General features: G+C 42.8%; 1 protein-coding gene and 43 non-coding genes across 48 annotated transcripts in view; 43 read left to right on the top strand and 1 right to left on the bottom strand.

The window, feature by feature from the left end:
- Positions 1-16,925, bottom strand: part of pfkpb (phosphofructokinase, platelet b) — a 99,050-nt gene that overhangs the window by 43,545 nt on the left and 38,580 nt on the right. The gene's annotated exons all lie outside the window — the stretch shown is intronic.
- Positions 1,044-1,135, top strand: trnar-ucu (transfer RNA arginine (anticodon UCU)). The gene is given in 2 exon segments: positions 1,044-1,080; positions 1,100-1,135. It is a non-coding gene; the product is annotated as a tRNA-Arg (tRNA).
- On the top strand, positions 1,377-1,468 carry trnar-ucu (transfer RNA arginine (anticodon UCU)). Its single transcript is given in 2 exon segments — positions 1,377-1,413; positions 1,433-1,468. It is a non-coding gene; the product is annotated as a tRNA-Arg (tRNA).
- trnar-ucu (transfer RNA arginine (anticodon UCU)) lies at positions 1,605-1,696 on the top strand. Its single transcript is given in 2 exon segments — positions 1,605-1,641; positions 1,661-1,696. It is a non-coding gene; the product is annotated as a tRNA-Arg (tRNA).
- On the top strand, positions 1,938-2,029 carry trnar-ucu (transfer RNA arginine (anticodon UCU)). The gene is given in 2 exon segments: positions 1,938-1,974; positions 1,994-2,029. It is a non-coding gene; the product is annotated as a tRNA-Arg (tRNA).
- Positions 2,166-2,257, top strand: trnar-ucu (transfer RNA arginine (anticodon UCU)). The gene is given in 2 exon segments: positions 2,166-2,202; positions 2,222-2,257. It is a non-coding gene; the product is annotated as a tRNA-Arg (tRNA).
- trnar-ucu (transfer RNA arginine (anticodon UCU)) lies at positions 3,880-3,971 on the top strand. Its single transcript is given in 2 exon segments — positions 3,880-3,916; positions 3,936-3,971. It is a non-coding gene; the product is annotated as a tRNA-Arg (tRNA).
- Positions 4,108-4,199, top strand: trnar-ucu (transfer RNA arginine (anticodon UCU)). Its single transcript is given in 2 exon segments — positions 4,108-4,144; positions 4,164-4,199. It is a non-coding gene; the product is annotated as a tRNA-Arg (tRNA).
- On the top strand, positions 5,348-5,441 carry trnar-ucu (transfer RNA arginine (anticodon UCU)). The gene is given in 2 exon segments: positions 5,348-5,386; positions 5,406-5,441. It is a non-coding gene; the product is annotated as a tRNA-Arg (tRNA).
- Positions 6,456-6,547, top strand: trnar-ucu (transfer RNA arginine (anticodon UCU)). The gene is given in 2 exon segments: positions 6,456-6,492; positions 6,512-6,547. It is a non-coding gene; the product is annotated as a tRNA-Arg (tRNA).
- On the top strand, positions 6,782-6,873 carry trnar-ucu (transfer RNA arginine (anticodon UCU)). The gene is given in 2 exon segments: positions 6,782-6,818; positions 6,838-6,873. It is a non-coding gene; the product is annotated as a tRNA-Arg (tRNA).
- On the top strand, positions 7,013-7,104 carry trnar-ucu (transfer RNA arginine (anticodon UCU)). The gene is given in 2 exon segments: positions 7,013-7,049; positions 7,069-7,104. It is a non-coding gene; the product is annotated as a tRNA-Arg (tRNA).
- On the top strand, positions 7,566-7,657 carry trnar-ucu (transfer RNA arginine (anticodon UCU)). The gene is given in 2 exon segments: positions 7,566-7,602; positions 7,622-7,657. It is a non-coding gene; the product is annotated as a tRNA-Arg (tRNA).
- On the top strand, positions 7,793-7,884 carry trnar-ucu (transfer RNA arginine (anticodon UCU)). Its single transcript is given in 2 exon segments — positions 7,793-7,829; positions 7,849-7,884. It is a non-coding gene; the product is annotated as a tRNA-Arg (tRNA).
- Positions 8,027-8,118, top strand: trnar-ucu (transfer RNA arginine (anticodon UCU)). The gene is given in 2 exon segments: positions 8,027-8,063; positions 8,083-8,118. It is a non-coding gene; the product is annotated as a tRNA-Arg (tRNA).
- trnar-ucu (transfer RNA arginine (anticodon UCU)) lies at positions 8,254-8,345 on the top strand. Its single transcript is given in 2 exon segments — positions 8,254-8,290; positions 8,310-8,345. It is a non-coding gene; the product is annotated as a tRNA-Arg (tRNA).
- On the top strand, positions 8,580-8,671 carry trnar-ucu (transfer RNA arginine (anticodon UCU)). The gene is given in 2 exon segments: positions 8,580-8,616; positions 8,636-8,671. It is a non-coding gene; the product is annotated as a tRNA-Arg (tRNA).
- trnar-ccu (transfer RNA arginine (anticodon CCU)) lies at positions 9,144-9,235 on the top strand. Its single transcript is given in 2 exon segments — positions 9,144-9,180; positions 9,200-9,235. It is a non-coding gene; the product is annotated as a tRNA-Arg (tRNA).
- On the top strand, positions 9,371-9,462 carry trnar-ucu (transfer RNA arginine (anticodon UCU)). Its single transcript is given in 2 exon segments — positions 9,371-9,407; positions 9,427-9,462. It is a non-coding gene; the product is annotated as a tRNA-Arg (tRNA).
- Positions 9,701-9,792, top strand: trnar-ccu (transfer RNA arginine (anticodon CCU)). The gene is given in 2 exon segments: positions 9,701-9,737; positions 9,757-9,792. It is a non-coding gene; the product is annotated as a tRNA-Arg (tRNA).
- trnar-ucu (transfer RNA arginine (anticodon UCU)) lies at positions 9,926-10,017 on the top strand. Its single transcript is given in 2 exon segments — positions 9,926-9,962; positions 9,982-10,017. It is a non-coding gene; the product is annotated as a tRNA-Arg (tRNA).
- trnar-ccu (transfer RNA arginine (anticodon CCU)) lies at positions 10,256-10,347 on the top strand. The gene is given in 2 exon segments: positions 10,256-10,292; positions 10,312-10,347. It is a non-coding gene; the product is annotated as a tRNA-Arg (tRNA).
- On the top strand, positions 10,483-10,574 carry trnar-ucu (transfer RNA arginine (anticodon UCU)). The gene is given in 2 exon segments: positions 10,483-10,519; positions 10,539-10,574. It is a non-coding gene; the product is annotated as a tRNA-Arg (tRNA).
- Positions 10,717-10,808, top strand: trnar-ucu (transfer RNA arginine (anticodon UCU)). The gene is given in 2 exon segments: positions 10,717-10,753; positions 10,773-10,808. It is a non-coding gene; the product is annotated as a tRNA-Arg (tRNA).
- trnar-ucu (transfer RNA arginine (anticodon UCU)) lies at positions 10,944-11,035 on the top strand. Its single transcript is given in 2 exon segments — positions 10,944-10,980; positions 11,000-11,035. It is a non-coding gene; the product is annotated as a tRNA-Arg (tRNA).
- On the top strand, positions 11,835-11,926 carry trnar-ccu (transfer RNA arginine (anticodon CCU)). Its single transcript is given in 2 exon segments — positions 11,835-11,871; positions 11,891-11,926. It is a non-coding gene; the product is annotated as a tRNA-Arg (tRNA).
- On the top strand, positions 12,061-12,152 carry trnar-ucu (transfer RNA arginine (anticodon UCU)). Its single transcript is given in 2 exon segments — positions 12,061-12,097; positions 12,117-12,152. It is a non-coding gene; the product is annotated as a tRNA-Arg (tRNA).
- On the top strand, positions 12,286-12,377 carry trnar-ucu (transfer RNA arginine (anticodon UCU)). Its single transcript is given in 2 exon segments — positions 12,286-12,322; positions 12,342-12,377. It is a non-coding gene; the product is annotated as a tRNA-Arg (tRNA).
- Positions 12,514-12,605, top strand: trnar-ucu (transfer RNA arginine (anticodon UCU)). Its single transcript is given in 2 exon segments — positions 12,514-12,550; positions 12,570-12,605. It is a non-coding gene; the product is annotated as a tRNA-Arg (tRNA).
- trnar-ucu (transfer RNA arginine (anticodon UCU)) lies at positions 12,741-12,832 on the top strand. Its single transcript is given in 2 exon segments — positions 12,741-12,777; positions 12,797-12,832. It is a non-coding gene; the product is annotated as a tRNA-Arg (tRNA).
- Positions 13,071-13,162, top strand: trnar-ucu (transfer RNA arginine (anticodon UCU)). Its single transcript is given in 2 exon segments — positions 13,071-13,107; positions 13,127-13,162. It is a non-coding gene; the product is annotated as a tRNA-Arg (tRNA).
- On the top strand, positions 13,296-13,387 carry trnar-ucu (transfer RNA arginine (anticodon UCU)). The gene is given in 2 exon segments: positions 13,296-13,332; positions 13,352-13,387. It is a non-coding gene; the product is annotated as a tRNA-Arg (tRNA).
- On the top strand, positions 13,629-13,720 carry trnar-ucu (transfer RNA arginine (anticodon UCU)). The gene is given in 2 exon segments: positions 13,629-13,665; positions 13,685-13,720. It is a non-coding gene; the product is annotated as a tRNA-Arg (tRNA).
- On the top strand, positions 13,857-13,948 carry trnar-ucu (transfer RNA arginine (anticodon UCU)). The gene is given in 2 exon segments: positions 13,857-13,893; positions 13,913-13,948. It is a non-coding gene; the product is annotated as a tRNA-Arg (tRNA).
- On the top strand, positions 14,183-14,274 carry trnar-ucu (transfer RNA arginine (anticodon UCU)). Its single transcript is given in 2 exon segments — positions 14,183-14,219; positions 14,239-14,274. It is a non-coding gene; the product is annotated as a tRNA-Arg (tRNA).
- Positions 14,745-14,836, top strand: trnar-ccu (transfer RNA arginine (anticodon CCU)). Its single transcript is given in 2 exon segments — positions 14,745-14,781; positions 14,801-14,836. It is a non-coding gene; the product is annotated as a tRNA-Arg (tRNA).
- Positions 14,972-15,063, top strand: trnar-ucu (transfer RNA arginine (anticodon UCU)). The gene is given in 2 exon segments: positions 14,972-15,008; positions 15,028-15,063. It is a non-coding gene; the product is annotated as a tRNA-Arg (tRNA).
- Positions 15,302-15,393, top strand: trnar-ccu (transfer RNA arginine (anticodon CCU)). Its single transcript is given in 2 exon segments — positions 15,302-15,338; positions 15,358-15,393. It is a non-coding gene; the product is annotated as a tRNA-Arg (tRNA).
- Positions 15,527-15,618, top strand: trnar-ucu (transfer RNA arginine (anticodon UCU)). Its single transcript is given in 2 exon segments — positions 15,527-15,563; positions 15,583-15,618. It is a non-coding gene; the product is annotated as a tRNA-Arg (tRNA).
- On the top strand, positions 15,857-15,948 carry trnar-ccu (transfer RNA arginine (anticodon CCU)). Its single transcript is given in 2 exon segments — positions 15,857-15,893; positions 15,913-15,948. It is a non-coding gene; the product is annotated as a tRNA-Arg (tRNA).
- On the top strand, positions 16,084-16,175 carry trnar-ucu (transfer RNA arginine (anticodon UCU)). The gene is given in 2 exon segments: positions 16,084-16,120; positions 16,140-16,175. It is a non-coding gene; the product is annotated as a tRNA-Arg (tRNA).
- Positions 16,311-16,402, top strand: trnar-ucu (transfer RNA arginine (anticodon UCU)). Its single transcript is given in 2 exon segments — positions 16,311-16,347; positions 16,367-16,402. It is a non-coding gene; the product is annotated as a tRNA-Arg (tRNA).
- On the top strand, positions 16,545-16,636 carry trnar-ucu (transfer RNA arginine (anticodon UCU)). The gene is given in 2 exon segments: positions 16,545-16,581; positions 16,601-16,636. It is a non-coding gene; the product is annotated as a tRNA-Arg (tRNA).
- On the top strand, positions 16,772-16,863 carry trnar-ucu (transfer RNA arginine (anticodon UCU)). Its single transcript is given in 2 exon segments — positions 16,772-16,808; positions 16,828-16,863. It is a non-coding gene; the product is annotated as a tRNA-Arg (tRNA).

The raw sequence follows: 16,925 nt of genomic DNA, 5'->3' as shown, positions 1-16,925 counted from the left end.
CTTGGTGGACTTTTAGGTTTGATAAGTTTGGGTAAAATTGCAAAAACTGTACCTAAAGCCTCTGTGGCGCAATGGACAGTGCATTGGACTTTGAAGCTTGTCAATATGAGAATAGTTATTTGAGCATGATGCCTTGCTCCAACTCAGGGGCAACCATTCCTTGGGAAGCTTTCAGGCTCCCATTGGTGTACTTTTAGGTTTGGAAAGTGTGGGTATCACTCCCAAAATGACCACAAAAGGCTTTGTGGAGCAACTGAATAGTTATTTGAGCATGATTCCTTGCTCCCACTCAGGGGCTTCCTTTCCTTGGGAAGCTTTCAGGCTCCCATTCTCGGTGTACTTTTAGGTTTGGTAAGTTTGGGTAACATTCCCAAAATGACCAAAAAAGGCTTTGTGGCGCAATGGACAGGCTTTTTGGCCCCCGTTAAACTTGGTAAACTTTTAGGTTCGGTAAGTTAGGGTAACATTCCAAATCTTGCCACCAAAGGCTCTGTGGTGCAATGGACAGTGCATTGGACTTCTACAACTGTCAAGATGAGGCAATTCAAAGGTTGTGGGTTGGAGTCCCACCAGAGTTGTGTTTTAACTGAATAGTTATTTGAGCATGATTCCTTGCTCCCACTCAGGGGCTTCCTTTCCTTGGGAAGCTTTCAGGCTCCCATTCTTCGTGTACTTTTAGGTTTGGTAAGTTTGGGTAACATTCCCAAAATGACCAAAAAAGGCTTTGTGGCGCAATGGACTGGCTTTTAGGCTCCCGTTCTTGGAAAACTTTTAGGTTTGGTAAGTTAGGGTAACATTACAAAAATTAATCCTAAAGGATCTGTGGAACAATGGACAGCGCATTGGACTCCTAAACTTGTCAAGATGAGGCAATTCAAAGGTTGTGGGTTCGAGTCCCACCAGAGTTGTGTTTTAACTGAATAGTTGTTTGAGCATGATGCCTTGCTCCCAATCAGGTGCTACCGTTCCTTGGTAATGTTTTAGGCTCTGGTATAATTTTAGGATTACTAAATTAGGGAACAATTCAAAAAATACCCTCAAAAGGCTCTGTGGCGCAATGGACAGCGCATTGGACTTCTACGATTGTCAAGATAAAGCAATTCAAAGGTTGTGGGTTTGAGTCCCACCAGAGTTGTGTTTTAACTGAATAGTTATTTGAGCATGCTTCCTTGCTCCCACTCAGGGGCTTCCTTTCCTTGGGAAGCTTTCAGGCTCCCATTCTTGGTGTACTTTTAGGTTTGGTAAGTTTGGGTAACATTCCCAAAATGACCAAAAAAGGCTTAGTGGCGCAATGGACAGGCTTTTTGGCCCCCGTTAAACTTGGTAAACTTTTAGGTTCGGTAAGTTAGGGTAACATTCCAAAACTTGCCACTAAAGGCTCTGTGGCGCAATGGACAGCGCATTGGACTTCTACGATTGTCAAGATGAGGCAATTCAAAGGTTGTGGGTTCGAGTCCCACCAGAGTCGTGTTTTAACTGAATAGTTGTTTGAGCATGATGCCTTCCTCCCAATAAGGTGCTACCGTTCCTTGGTAATGTTTTAGGCTCCGGTATAATTTTAGGATTACTAAATTAGGGTACAATTCAAAAAAATGCCCTCAAAAGGCTCTGTGGCGCAATGGACAGCGCATTGGACTTCTACGATTGTCAAGATAAAGCAATTCAAAGGTTGTGGGTTTGAGTCCCACCAGAGTTGTGTTTTAACTGAATAGTTATTTGAGCATGCTTCCTTGCTCCCACTCAGGGGCTTCCTTTCCTTGGGAAGCTTTCAGGCTCCCATTCTTGGTGTACTTTTAGGTTTGGTAAGTTTGGGTAACATTCCCAAAATGACCAAAAAAGGCTTAGTGGCGCAATGGACAGGCTTTTTGGCCCCCGTTAAACTTGGTAAACTTTTAGGTTCGGTAAGTTAGGGTAACATTCCAAAACTTGCCACTAAAGGCTCTGTGGCGCAATGGACAGCGCATTGGACTTCTACGATTGTCAAGATGAGGCAATTCAAAGGTTGTGGGTTCGAGTCCCACCAGAGTCGTGTTTTAACTGAATAGTTGTTTGAGCATGATGCCTTGCTCCCAATAAGGTGCTACCGTTCCTTGGTAATGTTTTAGGCTCCGGTATAATTTTAGGATTACTAAATTAGGGTACAATTCAAAAAAATGCCCTCAAAAGGCTCTGTGGCGCAATGGACAGCGCATTGGACTTCTAAGATTGTCAAGATAAAGCAATTCAAAGGTTGTGGGTTCGAGTCCCACCAGAGTCGTGTTTTAACTGAATAGTTGTTTGAGCATGATTCCTTGCTCCCACTCAGGGGTGACCTTTCCTTGGGAAGCATTCAGTATCCCGTTCTTGGTGGACTTTTAGGTTTGATAAGTTTGGGTAAAATTGCAAAAACTGTACCTAAAGCCTCTGTGGCGCAATGGACAGTGCATTGGACTTTGAAGCTTGTCAATATGAGAATAGTTATTTGAGCATGATGCCTTGCTCCAACTCAGGGGCAACCATTCCTTGGGAAGCTTTCAGGCTCCCATTGGTGTACTTTTAGGTTTGGAAAGTGTGGGTATCACTCCCAAAATGACCACAAAAGGCTTTGTGGAGCAACTGAATAGTTATTTGAGCATGATTCCTTGCTCCCACTCAGGGGCTTCCTTTCCTTGGGAAGCTTTCAGGCTCCCATTCTCGGTGTACTTTTAGGTTTGGTAAGTTTGGGTAACATTCCCAAAATGACCAAAAAAGGCTTTGTGGCGCAATGGACAGGCTTTTTGGCCCCCGTTAAACTTGGTAAACTTTTAGGTTCGGTAAGTTAGGGTAACATTCCAAATCTTGCCACCAAAGGCTCTGTGGTGCAATGGACAGTGCATTGGACTTCTACAACTGTCAAGATGAGGCAATTCAAAGGTTGTGGGTTGGAGTCCCACCAGAGTTGTGTTTTAACTGAATAGTTATTTGAGCATGATTCCTTGCTCCCACTCAGGGGCTTCCTTTCCTTGGGAAGCTTTCAGGCTCCCATTCTTCGTGTACTTTTAGGTTTGGTAAGTTTGGGTAACATTCCCAAAATGACCAAAAAAGGCTTTGTGGCGCAATGGACTGGCTTTTAGGCTCCCGTTCTTGGAAAACTTTTAGGTTTGGTAAGTTAGGGTAACATTACAAAAATTAATCCTAAAGGATCTGTGGAACAATGGACAGCGCATTGGACTCCTAAACTTGTCAAGATGAGGCAATTCAAAGGTTGTGGGTTCGAGTCCCACCAGAGTTGTGTTTTAACTGAATAGTTGTTTGAGCATGATGCCTTGCTCCCAATCAGGTGCTACCGTTCCTTGGTAATGTTTTAGGCTCTGGTATAATTTTAGGATTACTAAATTAGGGAACAATTCAAAAAATACCCTCAAAAGGCTCTGTGGCGCAATGGAAAGTGCATTGGACTTCTATGATTGTCAAGATGAGGCAATTCAAAGGTAGAGGGTTTGAGTCCCACCAGAGTTGTGTTTTAACTGAATAGTTATTTGAGCATGATTCCTTGCTCCCACTCAGGGGCTTCCTTTCCTTGGGAAGCTTTCAGGCTCCCATTCTTGGTGTACTTTTAGGTTTGGTAAGTTAGGGTAACATTCCCAAAATGACCAAAAAAGGCTTTGTGGCGCAATGGACAGGCTTTTTGGCCCCCGTTAAACTTGGTAAACTTTTAGGTTCGGTAAGTTAGGGTAACATTCCAAAACTTGCCACTAAAGGCTCTGTGGCGCAATGGACAGTTCTGTTTTAACTGAATAGTTGTTTGAGCATGATGCCTTGCTCCCAATCAGGTGATTCCGTTCCTTGGTAATGTTTTAGGCTCCGGTATAATTTTAGGATTACTAAATTAGGGTACAATTCAAAAAAATGCCCCCAAAAGGCTCTGTGGCGCAATGGACAGCGCATTGGACTTCTACGATTGTCAAGATGAGGCAATTCAAAGGTTGTGGGTTCGAGTCCCACCAGAGTCGTGTTTTAACTGAATAGTTGTTTGAGCATGATGCCTTGCTCCCAATAAGGTGCTACCATTCCTTGGTAATGTTTTAGGCTCCGGTATAATTTTAGGATTACTAAATTAGGGTACAATTCAAAAAAATGCCCCCAAAAGGCTCTGTGGCGCAATGGACAGCGCATTGGACTTCTACGATTGTCAAGATGAGGCAATTCAAAGGTTGTGGGTTCGAGTCCCACCAGAGTCGTGTTTTAACTGAATAGTTGTTTGAGCATGTTTCCTTGCTCCCACTCAGGGGTGACCTTTCCTTCGGAAGCATTCAGTATCCTGTTCTTGGTGGACTTTTAGGTTTGATAAGTTTGGGTAAAATTACAAAAACTGTACCTAAAGCCTCTGTGGCGCAATGGACAGTGCATTAGACTTCGAAGCTTGTCAAGATGATGCAATTCAAATCTTGTGGGTTCAAGTCCCACCAGAGTCAGTTTTAAAGTGAATAGTGTTTTGAGCATGATCCCTGACTTGCATCCAGGGGCTACCATTCCTTGGGAAGCTTTCAGGCTCCAATTCTTGGTTTACGTTTGGTAAGTTTTGGTAACATTCCAAAAATGACCAAAAAAGGCTCTGTGGCGCAATGGACAGCGCATTGGACTCCAAATCTTGTCAATATGAGGCAATTCAAAGGATGTTGGTATGATTCCCACCAGAGTAAACTATTAACTGAATAGTTATTTGAGCATGATTCCTTGCTCCCACGCAGGCGCGACCATCTCTTGGTCACCTTTGAGGCTCCGTGTGCTTTTAGGTTTGGTAAGTTATGGTAACATTCCAAAATAGACACCTAAAGGCGCTGTGGCGCAATGGACAGTGCATTGGACTCCTAAACTTGTCAATCTTAGGCAATTCAAAGGTTGTGGGTTGGAGCCCCACCAGAGTTGTCTTTTAACTGAATAGTTATTTGAGCATGATGCGTTCCTCCAACTCAGGGGCGACCATTCCTTGGGAAGCTTTTAGGCTCCCATTATTGGTGTATTTAGGTTTGGTAAGTTTGGGTAAAACTCCCAAAATGACCACAAAAGGCTTTGTGGCGCAATGGACAGGCTTTTCGGCTCGTTCTTGGTAAACTTTTACATTTGGTAAGTTACGGTAACATTCCAAAAATTATCACTAAAGGCTCTGTGGCGCAATGGACAGGTGCATTGGACTTGTAAGCTTGTCAAGATGAGGCAATTCAAAGGTTGTGGGTTCAAGTCCCACCAGAGTTGTGTTTCAACTGAATAGTTATTTGAGCATGATTCCTTGCTCCCACTCAGGGGTTTCCTTTCCTTGGGAAGCTTTCAGGCTCCGGTATAATTTTAGCATTACTAAATTAGGGTACAATTCAAAAAATGCCCTCAAAACCCTCTGTGGCGCAATGGAAAGCGCATTGGACTTCTATGACTGTCAAGATGAGGCAATTCAAAGGTTGTGGGTTCGAGTCCCACCAGAGTTGTGTTTTAACTGAATAGTTATTTGAGCATGATAGCTTGCTCCCAATCAGGTGATTCCGTTCCTTGGTAATGTTTTAGGCTCCGGTATAATTTTAGGATTAATAAATTAGGGTAAAATTCTAAAAATGCCCTCAAAAGGCTCTGTGGTGCAATGGACAGTGCATTGGACTTCTATGATTGTCAAGATGAGGCAATTCAAAGGTTGTGGGTTTGAGTCCCACCAGAGTTGTGTTTTAACTGAATAGTTATTTGAGCATGATTCCTTGCTCCCACTCAGGGGCTTCCTTTCCTTGGGAAGCTTTCAGGCTCCCATTCTTAGTGTACTTTTAGGTTTGGTAAGTTTGGGTAACATTCCCAAAATGACCAAAAAAGGCTTAGTGGCGCAATGGACAGGCTTTTTGGCACCCGTTAAACTTGGTAAACTTTTAGGTTCGGTAAGTTAGGGTAACATTCCAAAACTTGCCACTAAAGGCTCTGTGGCGCAATGGACAGCGCATTGGACTTCTACGATTGTCAAGATGAGGCAATTCAAATCTTGTGGGTTCAAGTCTCACCAGAGTCAGTTTTAAAGTGAATAGTGTTTTGAGCATGATCCCTGACTTGCACTCAGGGGCTACCATTCCTTGGGAAGCTTTCAGGGTCCAATTCTTGGTTTACGTTTGGTAAGTTTTGGTAACATTCCAAAAATGACCAAAAAAGGCTCTGTGGCGCAATGGACAGCGCATTGGACTCCAAATCTTGTCAATATGAGGCAATTCAAAGGATGTTGGTATGATTCCCACCAGAGTAAACTATTAACTGAATAGTTATTTGAGCATGATTCCTTGCTCCCACGCAGGCGCGACCATCTCTTGGTCACCTTTGAGGCTCCGTGTGCTTTTAGGTTTGGTAAGTTATGGTAACATTCCAAAATTAATAATTATTAATAATTATAAATAAAATAATTATAAATAAATAAAATAATTATAATTTTAGGATTACTAAATTAGGGTACAATTCAAAAAATGCCCTCAAAAGGCTCTGTGGCGCAATGGACAGTGCATTGGACTTCTATGATTGTCAAGATGAGGCAATTCAAAGGTTGTGGGTTCGAGTCCCACCAGAGTTGTGTTTTAACTGAATAGTTATTTGAGCATGATACCTTGCTCTCAATCAGGTGCTTCCGTTCCTTGGTAATGTTTTAGGCTCCGGTATAATTTTAGGATTAATAAATTAGGGTAAAATTCAAAAAATCCCCTCAAAAGGCTTTGTGGCGCAATGGACAGGCTTTTTGGCCACCGTTAAACTTGGTAAACTTTTAGGTTCGGTAAGTTAGGGTAACACTCCAAAACTTGCCACTAAATGCTCTGTGGTGCAATGGACAGCGCGTTGGACTTCTACGATTGTCAAGATGAGGCAATTCAAAGGTTGTGGGTTCGAGTCCCACCAGAGTCGTGTTTTAACTGAATAGTTGTTTGAGCATGATGCCTTGTCCCAATCAGGTGCCTTGGTAATCAGGTTCCTTGGTAATGTTTTAGGCTGTATAATTTTAGCATTACTAAATTAGGGTACAATTCAAAAAATGCCCTCAAAAGGCTCTGTGGTGCAATGGAAAGCGCATTGGACTTCTATGATTCTCAAGATGAGGCAATTCAAAGGTTGTGGGTTCGAGTCCCACCAGAGTTGTGTTTTAACTGAATAGTTATTTGAGCATGATACCTTGCTCCCAATCAGGTGCTTCCGTTCCTTGGTAATGTTTTAGGCTCCGGTATAATTTTAGGATTAATAAATTAGGGTAAAATTCAAAAAATCCCCTCAAAAGGCTTTGTGGCGCAATGGACAGGCTTTTTGGCCACCGTTAAACTTGGTAAACTTTTAGGTTCGGTAAGTTAGGGTAACACTCCAAAATTTGCCACTAAATGCTCTGTGGCGCAATGGACAGCGTGTTGGACTTCTACGATTGTCAAGTTGAGGCAATTCAAAGGTTGTGGGTTTGAGTCCCACCAGAGTCGTGTTTTAACTGAATAGTTGTTTGAGCATGATGCCTTGCTCCCAATCAGGTGCTACCGTTCCTTGGTAAAGTTTTAGGCTCCGGTATAATTTTAGGATTACTAAATTAGGGTACAATTCAAAAAATCTCCTCAAAAGGCTCTGTTGCGCAATGGACAGCGCATTGGACTTCTATGATTGTCAAGATGAGGCAATTCAAAGGTTGTGGGTTCGAGTCCCACCAGAGTCGTGTTTTAACTGAATAGTTGTTTGAGCATGATGCCTTGCTCCCAATCAGGTGCTACCGTTCCTTGGTAATGTTTTAGGCTCTGGTATAATTTTAGGATTACTAAATTAGGGTACAATTCAAAAAATTTCCTCAAATGGCTCTGTGGCGCAATGGAAAGCGCATTGGACTTCTATGATTGTCAAGATGAGGCAATTCAAAGGTTGTGGTTTCAAGTCCCACCAGAGTTGTGTTTTAACTGAATAGTTATTTGAGCATGATTCCTTGCTCCCACTCAGGGGCTTCCTTTCCTTGGGAAGCTTTCAGGCTCCCATTCATGGTGTACTTTTAGGTTCGGTAAGTTAGGGTAACATTCCAAAACTTGCCACTAAAGGCTCTGTGGCGCAATGGACAGCGCATTGGACTTCTACGATTGTCAAGATGAGGCAATTCAAAGGTTGTGGGTTCGAGTCCCACCAGAGTTGTGTTTTAACTGAATAGTTGTTTGAGCATGATGCCTTGCTCCCAAGCAGGTGCTACCGTTCCTTGGTAATGTTTTAGGCTCCGGTATAATTTTAGGATTACTAAATTAGGGTACAATTCCAAAAATGCCCTCAAAAGGCTCTGTGGTGCAATGGACAGCGCATTGGACTTCTATGATTGTCAAGATGAGGCAATTCAAAGACTGTGGGTTCGAGTCCCACCAGAGTTGTGTTTTAACTGAATAGTTATTTGAGCATGATACCTTGCTCCCAATCAGGTGCTTCCGTTTCTTGGTAATGTTTTAGGCTCCGGTATAATTTTAGGATTAATAAATTAGGGTAAAATTCAAAAAATCCCCTCAAAAGGCTTTGTGGCGCAATGGACAGGCTTTTTGGCCCCCGTTAAACTTGGTAAACTTTTAGGTTCGGTAAGTTAGGGTAACACTTCAAAACTTGCCACTAATTGCTCTGTGGCGCAATGGACAGTGTGTTGGACTTCTACGATTGTCAAGATGAGGCAATTCAAAGGTTGTGGGTTCGAGTCCCACCAGAGTAGTGTTTTAACTGAATAGTTGTTTGAGCATGATGCCTTGCTCCCAATCAGGTGCCTTGGTAATCAGGTTCCTTGGTAATGTTTTAGGCTATGGTATAATTTTAGGATTACTAAATTAGGGTACAATTCAAAAAATGCCCTCAAAAGGCTCTGTGGCGCAATGGACAGCGCATTGGCCTTCTATGATTGTCAAGATGAGGCAATTGGAAGGTTGTGGGTTGGAGTCCCACCAGAGTTGTGTTTTAACTGAATAGTTATTTGAGCATGATTCCTTGCTCCCACTCAGGGGCTTCCTTTCCTTGGGAAGCTTTCAGGCTCCCATTCTTGGTGTACTTTTAGGTTTGGTAAGTTTGGGTAACATTCCCAAAATGACCAAAAAAGGCTTTGTGGCGCAATGGACTGGCTTTTAGGCTCCCGTTCTTGGAAAACTTTTAGGTTTGGTAAGTTAGGGTAACATTCCAAAAACATTCCTAAAGGCTCTGTGGCGCAATGGACAGCGCATTGGACTCCTAAACTTGTCACGATGACGCAATTCAAAGGTTGTGGGTTCGAGTCCCACCAGAGTTGTGTTTTAACTGAATAGTTGTTTGAGCATGATGCCTTGCTCCCAATCAGGTGCTACCGTTCCTTGGTAATGTTTTAGGCTCTGGTATAATTTTAGAATTACTAAATTAGGGTACAATTCAAAAAATTTCATCAAAAGGCTCTGTGGCGCAATGGAAAGCGCATTGGACTTCTATGATTCTCAAGATGAGGCAATTCAAAGGTTGTGGGTTCAAGTCCCACCAGAGTTGTGTTTTAACTGAATAGTTATTTGAGCATGATTCCTTGCTCCCACTCAGGGGCTTCCTTTCCTTGGGAAGCTTTCAGGCTCCCATTCTTGGTGTACTTTTAGGTTTGGTAAGTTTGGGTAACATTCCCAAAATGACCAAAAAAGGCTTTGTGGCGCAATGGACTGGCTTTTAGGCTCCCGTTCTTGGAAAACTTTTAGGTTTTGAAAGTTAGGGTAACATTACAAAAACCATTCCTAAAGGCTCTGTGGCGCAATGGACAGCGCATTGGACTCCTAAACTTGTCAAGCTGACGCAATTCAAAGGTTGTGGGTTCGAGTCCCACCAGAGTCGTGTTTTAACTGAATAGTTGTTTGAGCATGATGCCTTGCTCCCAATCAGGTGCTACCGTTCCTTGGTAATGTTTTAGGCTGGTATAATTTTAGAATTACTAAATTAGGGTACAATTCAAAAAATTTCATCAAAAGGCTCTGTGGCGCAATGGAAAGCGCATTGGACTTCTATGATTCTCAAGATGAGGCAATTCAAAGGTTGTGGGTTCGAGTCCCACCAGAGTTGTGTTTTAACTGAATAGTTATTTGAGCATGATTCCTTGCTCCCACTCAGGGGCTTCCTTTCCTTGGGAAACTTTCAGGCTCCCATTCTTGGTGTACTTTTAGGTTTGGTAAGTTTGGGTAACATTCCCAAAATGACCAAAAAAGGCTTTGTGGCGCAATGGACTGGCTTTTAGGCTCCCGTTCTTGGAAAACTTTTAGGTTTGGTAAGTTAGGGTAACATTACAAAAACGATTCCTAAAGGCTCTGTGGCGCAATGGACAGCGCATTGGACTCCTAAACTTGTCACGATGACGCAATTCAAAGGTTGTGGGTTCGAGTCCCACCAGAGTCGTGTTTTAACTGAATAGTTGTTTGAGCATGATGCCTTGCTCCCAATCAGGTGCTACCGTTCCTTGGTAAAGTTTTAGGCTCCGGTATAATTTTAGGATTACTAAATTAGGGTACAATTCAAAAAATCTCCTCAAAAGGCTCTGTGGCGCAATGGACAGCGCATTGGACTTCTATGATTGTCAAGATGAGGCAATTCAAAGGTTGTGGGTTCGAGTCCCACCAGAGTCGTGTTTTAACTGAATAGTTATTTGAGCATGATTCCTTGCTCCCACTCAGGGGCTTCCTTTCCTTGGGAAGCTTTCAGGCTCCCATTCATGGTGTACTTTTAGGTTCGGTAAGTTAGGGTAACATTCCAAAACTTGCCACTAAAGGCTCTGTGGCGCAATGGACAGCGCATTGGACTTCTACGATTGTCAAGATGAGGCAATTCAAAGGTTGTGGGTTCGAGTCCCACCAGAGTTGTGTTTTAACTGAATAGTTGTTTGAGCATGATGCCTTGCTCCCAAGCAGGTGCTACCGTTCCTTGGTAATGTTTTAGGCTCCGGTATAATTTTAGGATTACTAAATTAGGGTACAATTCCAAAAATGCCCTCAAAAGGCTCTGTGGTGCAATGGACAGCGCATTGGACTTCTATGATTGTCAAGATGAGGCAATTCAAAGACTGTGGGTTCGAGTCCCACCAGAGTTGTGTTTTAACTGAATAGTTATTTGAGCATGATACCTTGCTCCCAATCAGGTGCTTCCGTTTCTTGGTAATGTTTTAGGCTCCGGTATAATTTTAGGATTAATAAATTAGGGTAAAATTCAAAAAATCCCCTCAAAAGGCTTTGTGGCGCAATGGACAGGCTTTTTGGCCCCCGTTAAACTTGGTAAACTTTTAGGTTCGGTAAGTTAGGGTAACACTTCAAAACTTGCCACTAATTGCTCTGTGGCGCAATGGACAGTGTGTTGGACTTCTACGATTGTCAAGATGAGGCAATTCAAAGGTTGTGGGTTCGAGTCCCACCAGAGTCGTGTTTTAACTGAATAGTTGTTTGAGCATGATGCCTTGCTCCCAATCAGGTGCCTTGGTAATCAGGTTCCTTGGTAATGTTTTAGGCTATGGTATAATTTTAGGATTACTAAATTAGGGTACAATTCAAAAAATGCCCTCAAAAGGCTCTGTGGCGCAATGGACAGCGCATTGGACTTCTATGATTGTCAAGATGAGGCAATTGGAAGGTTGTGGGTTGGAGTCCCACCAGAGTTGTGTTTTAACTGAATAGTTATTTGAGCATGATTCCTTGCTCCCACTCAGGGGCTTCCTTTCCTTGGGAAGATTTCAGGCTCCCATTCTTGGTGTACTTTTAGGTTTGGTAAGTTTGGGTAACATTCCCAAAATGACCAAAAAAGTCTTTGTGGCGCAATGGACTGGCTTTTAGGCTCCCGTTCTTGGAAAACTTTTAGGTTTTGAAAGTTAGGGTAACATTACAAAAACCATTCCTAAAGGCTCTGTGGTGCAATGGACAGCGCATTGGACTCCTAAACTTGTCAAGATGACGCAATTCAAAGGTTGTGGGTTCGAGTCCCACCAGAGTCGTGTTTTAACTGAATAGTTGTTTGAGCATGATGCCTTGCTCCCAATCAGTGCTACCGTTCCTTGGTAAAGTTTTAGGCTCCGGTATAATTTTAGGATTACTAAATTAGGGTACAATTCAATAAATCTCCTCAAAAGGCTCTGTGGCGCAATGGACAGCGCATTGGACTTCTATGATTGTCAAGGTGAGGCAATTCAAAGGTTGTGGGTTCGAGTCCCACCAGAGTCGTGTTTTAACTGAATAGTTGTTTGAGCATGATGCCTTGCTCCCAATCAGGTGCTACCGTTCCTTGGTAATGTTTTAGGCTCTAAAATTTTAGGATTACTAAATTAGGGTACAATTATAAAAAATGCCATCAAAAGGCTCTGTGGCGCAATGGAAAGCGCATTGGATTTCTATGATTGTCAAGATGAGGCAATTCAAAGGTTGTGGGTTCAAGTCCCACCAGAGTTGTGTTTTAACTGAATAGTTGTTTGAGCATGATGCCTTGCTCCCAATCAGGTGCTACCGTTCCTTGGTAATGTTTTAGGCTCCGGTATAATTTTAGGATTACTAAATTAGGGTACAATTCAAAAAATGCCCTCAAAAAGGCTCTGTGGCGCAATGGACAGCGCATTGGACTTCTATGATTGTCAAGATGAGGCAATTCAAAGGTTGTGGGTTCGAGTCCCACCAGAGTTGTGTTTTAACTGAATAGTTGTTTGAGCATGATGCCTTGCTCCCAATCAGGTGCTACCGTTCCTTGGTAATGTTTTAGGCTCCGGTATAATTTTAGGATTACTAAATTAGGGTACAATTCAAAAAATGCCCTCAAAAGGCTCTGTGGCGCAATGGACAGCGCATTGGACTTCTATGATTGTCAAGATGAGGCAATTGGAAGGTTGTGGGTTCGAGTCCCACCAGAGTTGTGTTTTAACTGAATAGTTATTTGAGCATGATTCCTTGCTCCCACTCAGGGGCTTCCTTTCCTTGGGAAGCTTTCAGGCTCCCATTCTTGGTGTAGTTTTAGGTTTGGTAAGTTTGGGTAACATTCCCAAAATGACCAAAAAAGGCTTTGTGGCGCAATGGACTGGCTTTTAGGCTCCCGTTCTTGGAAAACTTTTAGGTTTGGTAAGTTAGGGTAACTTTACAAAAACCATTCCTAAAGGCTCTGTGGCGAAATGGACAGCGCATTGGACTTCTATGATTGTCAAGATGAGGCAATTCAAAGGTTGTGGGTTCGAGTCCCACCAGAGTCGTGTTTTAACTGAATAGTTGTTTGAGCATGATGCCTTGCTCCCAATCAGGTGCTACCGTTCCTTGGTAATGTTTTAGGCTCTATAATTTTAGGATTACTAAATTAGGGTACAATTATAAAAAATGCCATCAAAAGGCTCTGTGGCGCAATGGAAAGCGCATTGGATTTCTATGATTGTCAAGATGAGGCAATTCAAAGGTTGTGGGTTCAAGTCCCACCAGAGTTGTGTTTTAACTGAATAGTTATTTGAGCATGATTCCTTGCTCCCACTCAGGTGGTTCCTTTCCTTGGGAAGCTTTCAGGCTCCCATTCTTGGTGTACTTTTAGGTTTGGTAAGTTTGGGTAACATTCCCAAAATGACCAAAAAAGGCTTTGTGGCGCAATGGACAGGCTTTTTGGCCCCCGTTAAACTTGGTAAACTTTTAGGTTCGGTAAGTTAGGGTAACCTTCCAAAACTTGCCACTAAAGGCTCTGTGGCGCAATGGACAGCGCATTGGACTTCTACGATTGTCAAGATGAGGCAATTCAAAGGTTGTGGGTTCGAGTCCCACCAGAGTTGTGTTTTAACTGAATAGTTGTTTGAGCATGATGCCTTGCTCCCAATCAGGTGCTACCGTTCCTTGGTAATGTTTTAGGCTCCGGTATAATTTTAGGATTACTAAATTAGGGTACAATTCAAAAAATGCCCTCAAAAAGGCTCTGTGGCGCAATGGACAGCGCATTGGACTTCTATGATTGTCAAGATGAGGCAATTCAAAGGCTGTGGGTTCGAGTCCCACCAGAGTTGTGTTTTAACTGAATAGTTATTTGAGCATGATACCTTGCTCCCAATCAGGTGCTTCCGTTCCTTGGTAATGTTTTAGGCTCCGGTATAATTTTAGGATTAATAAATTAGGGTAAAATTCAAAAAATCCCCACAAAAGGCTTTGTGGCGCAATGGACAGGCTTTTTGGCCCCCGTTAAACTTGGTAAACTTTTAGGTTCGGTAAGTTAGGGTAACACTCCAAAACTTGCCACTAAATGCTCTGTGGTGCAATGGACAGCGCGTTGGACTTCTACGATTGTCAAGATGAGGCAATTCAAAGGTTGTGGGTTCGAGTCCCACCAGAGTCGTATTTTAACTGAATAGTTGTTTGAGCATGATGCCTTGCTCCCAATCAGGTGCCTTGGTAATCAGGTTCCTTGGGAATGTTTTAGGATGTATAATTTTAGCATTACTAAATTAGGGTACAATTCAAAAAATGCCCTCAAAAGGCTCTGTGGCGCAATGGAAAGCGCATTGGACTTCTATGATTGTCAAGATGAGGCAATTCAAAGGTTGTGGGTTCAAGTCCAACCAGAGTTGTGTTTTAACTGAATAGTTATTTGAGCATGATTCCTTGCTCCCACTCAGGGGCTTCCTTTCCTTGGGAAGCTTTCAGGCTCCCATTCTTGGTGTACTTTTAGGTTTGGTAAGTTTGGGTAACATTCCCAAAATGACCAAAAAAGGCTTTGTGGCGCAATGGACTGGCTTTTAGGCTCCCGTTCTTGGAAAACTTTTAGGTTTTGAAAGTTAGGGTAACATTACAAAAACCATTCCTAAAGGCTCTGTGGCGCAATGGACAGCGCATTGGACTCCTAAACTTGTCACGATGACGCAATTCAAAGGTTGTGGGTTCGAGTCCCACCAGAGTCGTGTTTTAACTGAATAGTTGTTTGAGCATGATGCCTTGCTCCCAATCAGGTGCTACCGTTCCTTGGTAATGTTTTAGGCTCTGGTATAATTTTAGAATTACTAAATTAGGGTACAATTCAAAAAATTTCATCAAAAGGCTCTGTGGCGCAATGGAAAGCGCATTGGACTTCTATGATTCTCAAGATGAGGCAATTCAAAGGTTGTGGGTTCAAGTCCCACCAGAGTTGTGTTTTAACTGAATAGTTATTTGAGCATGATTCCTTGCTCCCACTCAGGGGCTTCCTTTCCTTGGGAAGCTTTCAGGCTCCCATTCTTGGTGTACTTTTAGGTTTGGTAAGTTTGGGTAACATTCCCAAAATGACCAAAAAAGGCTTTGTGGCGCAATGGACTGGCTTTTAGGCTCCCGTTCTTGGAAAACTTTTAGGTTTTGAAAGTTAGGGTAACATTACAAAAACCATTCCTAAAGGCTCTGTGGCGCAATGGACAGCGCATTGGACTCCTAAACTTGTCAAGCTGACGCAATTCAAAGGTTGTGGGTTCGAGTCCCACCAGAGTCGTGTTTTAACTGAATAGTTGTTTGAGCATGATGCCTTGCTCCCAATCAGGTGCTACCGTTCCTTGGTAATGTTTTAGGCTGGTATAATTTTAGAATTACTAAATTAGGGTACAATTCAAAAAATTTCATCAAAAGGCTCTGTGGCGCAATGGAAAGCGCATTGGACTTCTATGATTCTCAAGATGAGGCAATTCAAAGGTTGTGGGTTCGAGTCCCACCAGAGTTGTGTTTTAACTGAATAGTTATTTGAGCATGATTCCTTGCTCCCACTCAGGGGCTTCCTTTCCTTGGGAAGCTTTCAGGCTCCCATTCTTGGTGTACTTTTAGGTTTGGTAAGTTTGGGTAACATTCCCAAAATGACCAAAAAAGGCTTTGTGGCGCAATGGACTGGCTTTTAGGCTCCCGTTCTTGGAAAACTTTTAGGTTTGGTAAGTTAGGGTAACATTACAAAAACCATTCCTAAAGGCTCTGTGGCGCAATGGACAGCGCATTGGACTCCTAAACTTGTCACGATGACGCAATTCAAAGGTTGTGGGTTCGAGTCCCACCAGAGTCGTGTTTTAACTGAATAGTTGTTTGAGCATGATGCCTTGCTCCCAATCAGGTGCTACCGTTCCTTGGTAAAGTTTTAGGCTCCGGTATAATTTTAGGATTACTAAATTAGGGTACAATTCAAAAAATCTCCTCAAAAGGCTCTGTGGCGCAATGGACAGCGCATTGGACTTCTATGATTGTCAAGATGAGGCAATTCAAAGGTTGTGGGTTCGAGTCCCACCAGAGTCGTGTTTTAACTGAATAGTTGTTTGAGCATGATGCCTTGCTCCCAATCAGGTGCTACCGTTCCTTGGTAATGTTTTAGGCTCTGGTATAATTTTAGGATTACTAAATTAGGGTACAATTCAAAAAATTTCCTCAAATGGCTCTGTGGCGCAATGGAAAGCGCATTGGACTTCTATGATTGTCAAGATGAGGCAATTCAAAGGTTGTGGTTTCAAGTCCCACCAGAGTTGTGTTTTAACTGAATAGTTATTTGAGCATGATTCCTTGCTCCCACTCAGGGGCTTCCTTTCCTTGGGAAGCTTTCAGGCTCCCATTCATGGTGTACTTTTAGGTTCGGTAAGTTAGGGTAACATTCCAAAACTTGCCACTAAAGGCTCTGTGGCGCAATGGACAGCGCATTGGACTTCTACGATTGTCAAGATGAGGCAATTCAAAGGTTGTGGGTTCGAGTCCCACCAGAGTTGTGTTTTAACTGAATAGTTGTTTGAGCATGATGCCTTGCTCCCAAGCAGGTGCTACCGTTCCTTGGTAATGTTTTAGGCTCCGGTATAATTTTAGGATTACTAAATTAGGGTACAATTCCAAAAATGCCCTCAAAAGGCTCTGTGGTGCAATGGACAGCGCATTGGACTTCTATGATTGTCAAGATGAGGCAATTCAAAGACTGTGGGTTCGAGTCCCACCAGAGTTGTGTTTTAACTGAATAGTTATTTGAGCATGATACCTTGCTCCCAATCAGGTGCTTCCGTTTCT

This window comes from Phyllopteryx taeniolatus, chromosome 14 (genome assembly GCF_024500385.1).
Source record: "Phyllopteryx taeniolatus isolate TA_2022b chromosome 14, UOR_Ptae_1.2, whole genome shotgun sequence".
Lineage (NCBI taxonomy): Eukaryota > Metazoa > Chordata > Actinopteri > Syngnathiformes > Syngnathidae > Phyllopteryx > Phyllopteryx taeniolatus.
This window is presented reverse-complemented; position numbering and strand designations above follow the sequence as displayed.